Raw genomic sequence first — 5,995 nt, 5'->3', positions numbered from 1 at the left:
TCTTTGTCAAAGTGAATGTTGCATTTAAAAGCTGTTGAATTTGAGTTGAGACCAAACAAGTGATGGCGACATTCTGACCCCAGGTAACCTCCCCAGCAGGATTCATTGAGATTCTGGGCTTTGGGAGGATTGCTGAAAAATAGCACAATGATATAACATTAAATATATTATAGCTTAGATCATGGCTTTATTAGCTTTTTTCAATAAACATGTAGTGTATGTGAACATTTATAATTACACTTAGGGCCGGGCGGTATGACAAAATTCGTTCACGTTTTTTTTGTAAATCATATCGGTTTCGGTATTTGGTGGTATTTTGCACAGGTTTGGCCCACTTGACATGCTGCTGTGTTGTGGCCTATTCAAGTGCTGGAATTTGTTCATTATGTGACACAGGCTTCGGTCAGGAAAATGTGGCCCGAGCCGTGCTCTAGTGTGCTCACCTGTGTGTGTGTGTGTGTGTGTGTGTGTGTGTGTGTGTGTGTGTGTGTGTGTGTGTGTGTGTGTGTATTAAAAAAAGACAGTTTGACTGTTCTTTCTTTCAATAGCATTGAAGAAATGCACTCCAAATCAAGAAACCCACATTGGGAGAAAATGCTTTAACACCAGATATACAATGATGCAATAAGAACTTTTTAAAAAATATATAAATATTACATTAACTAAGTAGAGTGCCCCAGGAATGAGTCCTAAAACCTGGAAATGAGTTAGCATTTTTAGCATTTTTAGTTTTTTGAAAAGGTTTTTGGTTAGATATCTGAAATAAGGTCTGTGGTTAACACAAGCTTAAAAGACTTTCACATTTTGCTGTATGACATAAAATACGTCAGTAAATAGCACACTCATAAATTTTGAAGCTTTCATCTGTCTGTAAAAAAGCAAATAATAACAAGTGATGTAGTGTGTTTGTAGCTCAATGTTAGTTTTTTAGTTTCTTTTCTTCTTTTTTTTCTCTCCTTTTCAGTTCAATATGCTAAATGCTTTTATCTTTTTCCTACTTGGTACTAAGCCCAAGTTTAATACTTGACTATATAGGTTGCGCTTAGTCTGTTTTATGTTTTGGTTTTCTATTAGCCTATATATGAATACTAGTAAGGAAAGGGGGAATATAGGAGTTTCAGAATTAAAGTTAAATGAGAGTGACCTTTGATGAATATAGGTATAAGGGAAAGTTGAGAAGGGGAAAAGGAGCATTGACTATGGAAATACTAAAGAAATGTGAATTTAATGAAAGCAGATTACATTATTTTACTGTTAAGCTATGGAGTTATAAATGTACTTATTTTCTCTCTTCCTTGATACCTCTGTCTAATAGATAATTTAGAATACTTGTCTTATGATGTACTAAATTCTTAAGAGAGCAAAACTATCCTTTTTTTTCTTATTAATTTTTAATTTCTATTTTTATTTTACTTTCTCCTGTTTTGTTTTGGGACAAGAAATGAAAAAGTATTGAATAAAGATAAAAAAAAGTATTAGTAGTATTGAGTTGATAATTCATCTTAGCTTAGAGGAAAGAAGAACGTTTAAAGGAAATGGGAGAAAAGGAATTTGCCTTTTATTTTGGAACATACATATATATTCTTTTTTCTTTTTCAAAACTAGTGTTCATAAGTACAACATAGACTATGCGCATGGAGAAAACCAGCTACCTCGGTTCTAAGGTAGCTTATCAGGAAGCCAACTGCACCATTGATACGATGTTAATGATAATATTTCACGTGTGGGATTGTTGTTTTACTGTTTTTTGTTGCTTTATGTTTTGTTTAAACTTTTCAGGGCTGAATAACTGCACAGAGGGTCTGTGATCATGCCCAAGTTCTAGTAAGGATGAATACTTAAATTTGGTTTAAGTATAAATCTTCTGAAAATCATAGATGACTTAAATATTATTTCTCAGAATGTCGTATATGGTCTTAATAACTGCATTAAGAGAAAAAAGATTCTACAACAACTGAAAAAAGATATACTGTTTCTCCAAGAAACACATTTAACACAAGGGGAACATAAGAAGTTGGGCAAAATTGCAAATGCTCAAGTTTTTTTCTCCTCATATAGCTCATCAAGGAGAGGTATAGTGACCATTATAAAAAATCACTTATCATTTCAGAAGATAAATAGTATAATGGATAAGGAAAGAAGGTTTGTTTTAGTAATGGGCAGAACAGATAACATTGAAATAACCCTTATAAATATTGACTATCTGCCAGACGAAGGCACTGATCTTATGAACCAAATTCTAGATTTAATAGTGACTTAATGGAAAAGGAATAATTATTATTGGAGGTGATTTGAATCTTGTTTTAAATCCTATAGATTCAACTGCAGGACATAAACATAAAGCAGAAAAAAATGCAAATATCTTAAGGAAAGCATGTAGAGAATTAGCGATGCTAGATGTATGGAGAACACTGCATCCAAGAACAAATAATTATACGTATTATTCTAATAGACATTCAACATATAATAGATTGGACTACCGCTTCATGTTTAAAGAAGATATAGCAATTATGAAAAAATGCACTATTGGAACAATAACACTATCAGATCACGCTATGGTCACCTTAACAGTAAGATTAAACTCAAGTAAAGGAATATATGTATGGTGGATGAATAATTCCCTCTTACAAGACGGAGGTTTAAAAAAATGTTTACTGAATATCTGAAATTAAATGACTGAGGAAATTAACAATATAATTTTATGGGAGGGGGCGAAATAATGAAATATTCATCAGTAAAGAAAAGACAACGGGAACAAATTAAGATGGAACTTGAATTACAAATAAAAGTACTAGAGGAAAAAACATAAAAATCACGCGATCTGAAATTAAATAAACACCAGAAGAAAAAACGTGATGAATTAGACAGACTGTGGACAAAAGAAGTGGAAAAATCACAAAATCAAAATACTTACAAAACAAAAGCATTACGATGGGGGGCCAAAATCTATGAAAATTTTAGCTTATAGGCTCAAGAAGCAAAAAAGTAAATCATTGGTTACAGTTAAAGGATGATAAATCAAAAATACTAACAGACAAAACTGAAATTGCAGAAGCATTTGCAAAATACTACGAGGAATTATACAGGGATGATGCTGAAAGTATAGATATAAGAAGAACAGAAATATGTCTTGAGAAACTTAAATTAAAACAAGTCTCAATATACAAAAATGCTAACATTATTAAACCAGCAACAATGGATGAAATAAAACAACAGATTAGAAAGCTAAAAAAAGGGAAGGCCCCAGGAGATGATGGGTACACTAATGAATTCTATCAGGAGTTTGGAGAATTACTGACACCTGTATTACAAAAAGCCACTTTGCCCTAGAATCAGGGAAGTGGGCTACAACATGGAACTCATCCATAATTACAGTCATATACAAAAAAGGGAAGAATAAAATGGATAGATCTTCCTATAGACCAATATCTTTACTGAACAGAGATCAAAAAATATTAACATCTATTTTAGAAAACAGGCTTAAAGACATCCTCCCAGATATAATAGATACAGATCAGTCTGGTTTTATCTCAAATAGATTTTTATCTGATAATATAAGACACACTTTAAATGTGATTGATTATTCTCAAAAAAATAGAAAAGACTTGTTTTTGCTGACACTAGATGCGGAAAAAGCTTTTGATAGAGTCCTGTGGCCATATATCTTTACAACATTTAAAGCATTTGGTTTCCATCCAACCTTTATTTCATGGTGAAAATCAATGAACAAAAACCCAGTTGCTCAAGTAAGAGTTAATGGCACCCTATCAAGATGCTTTCATATAGGCTACATAAAGGAACCAGACAAGGAGATCCACTGTCCGCATCAATTTTTAATCTATGTATGGAACCTCTTGCAGAAGCAATCAGACAGCAGGATGAAATAAAGGGTTTACTTATAGGCCAGGAATGTCATAAACTAGCACTTTATGCAGATGACATTATACTTTATCTGACTACACCTGAAACTTCACTTCCAGAACTTATTAAAACAATAAAAGAATATAGTGAGCATTCAGGATATAAAATTAACGAAAGTAAATGTGAGTCTATATGTATAGGTAAACAACTAACGGATGACTCGTGGAACCAAAGTACAGGAATAACAATCCATACAGACCTAAATAAAATCTATGAAGTTAATTATCAGAATTTAAAGAAAAAAATTAAGCAACACCTGACCAGATGGAAAACAATACCAGATTCTATTTTTAGTAGAATAGATACAGTAAAAATGATGGTCCTCCCGCAGTTCCTCTTCCTCTTTCATGCCCTATCAGTTCCAATCCCTCCACAAAGTTTTAAGAGATGGAATGGAATGATAATTAATTTTTTTTGGAATAACAAAAAACAAGGGTCAAAGTCAAAACATTAGTAAAATCTAAAGAACATGGTGGATTAGCACTCCCAGGCTTACAGAATTATTTTTATGCGACACAAATAAGTAATATAATGAAATGGACTAATGATGGCACAAAAGCTAAATGGCTTATGATCGAAAAGTAGCTGGCTCCAATCTCAATTAAGACTTTACCCTTTAAAAAAGATATGGCACAATTGAAAGGACAAAATAGATGGATCAACAACACTATATAGCTGGAAACAAATTTGTAAAAAAACAAAGGATTCATAATGACTTGTTTTACCTTAGGGAAATGGCATCTGACCCCCAATTTAAACCAAACAAAATGGATAATATATTAAAAATCTGGTCATCAAAGGGACTGCAAATATACTCGCAATTATTAATCAAGAATACTGTTAATACCTTTGAAGCTATATCAAATAAATTTGATTTAGCCCAGTCCAATTTCTATAAATATCTATAACTTAGAAACTATGTCAACAATTTTCAGAGAAGAGAGAATAACCGAGGCCAGCACCCCCAATTACATTTATGATAAAAAAACTATAACACAAAGACCAAGAACATCCTCTCTAAAATATATAAAATACTAGAAGACAACATTGATACACAAGATATGATTAGAATAAAGTGGAACTCAGAACTATATGGACAGATAAAAGAGGAAGATTGGGAAAACGTATACAAAGCAATACATAAAACAACAAATCCTAGATACTGGAGGGAGTATGCAAGGAAAATATACACAAGATTCTTTATCACATCAATAATGAAATCAAAATTTACAATATCCATTAAACTGGACTGTCGGAGAAGCTGCGGTGAAAAGAATGCAAATCACTCACATATCTTCTTTTTCTGCCCAATACTAAAAACGTTGTGGCAATTAATTATAATTTCAATCATGAAAACATTCCAAATTCAATGGACATTCAAATCAAAGTGTATTATTTTAGGTATATCACCACCTGAACTCACATCAGAAATAGACAGATACTTATATAGGATACTTAGAATTGCAGCTATGAAGCCGATAACAAGGAACTGGTTAAAATCTACCCCACCTTCATTAAACAGCTGGAAGATAAATGCAAACAACATCTCAGAAATGGAAAGGATAACTTATAGAATCAGGAATCAAGAACTGGAATATTTTAAATGATGGAATAAATGGTTTAAGTATAATGACTGCAATTGATACAATTGAATAATATCAAAAGACTCAGCCCTGAACCTTTTTTTTTTTTTTTTTTGTGGATGGGCATGTATGAGCATAATCATGCATTACCATGCATCATACATTATTATCATTATTATTATTATTATTTTCACTCACACACAAATATATATATATGTATATATATGTATATATTGTAAGAATGCTGTAAATAGCAAAATCGTGTAAGTAAATGTAAAACTATGTAAACTTTGGCACTCTGACAATAAAGTATAAAAATGTGGGGGCGTTTCCCTTTTGTTACTCTGTTCTTCAGTTCTAAAAGCGTGCTGCAGTGTGTGGTGACCAGGTCTTTTCCAGTGCTGCATCTGAGCAGCTCATGACAAGCCACAAAGACTAAAGGACAGAGCTGTTCAAATATACAGAAAAGGATACATTTTATTGAAAACACT

The sequence above is a fragment of the Epinephelus fuscoguttatus genome, linkage group LG19, assembly GCF_011397635.1.
Source record: "Epinephelus fuscoguttatus linkage group LG19, E.fuscoguttatus.final_Chr_v1".
In the NCBI taxonomy this organism is placed as follows: Eukaryota; Metazoa; Chordata; class Actinopteri; order Perciformes; family Serranidae; genus Epinephelus; species Epinephelus fuscoguttatus.
Note: the sequence above shows the minus strand (reverse complement) of the source record.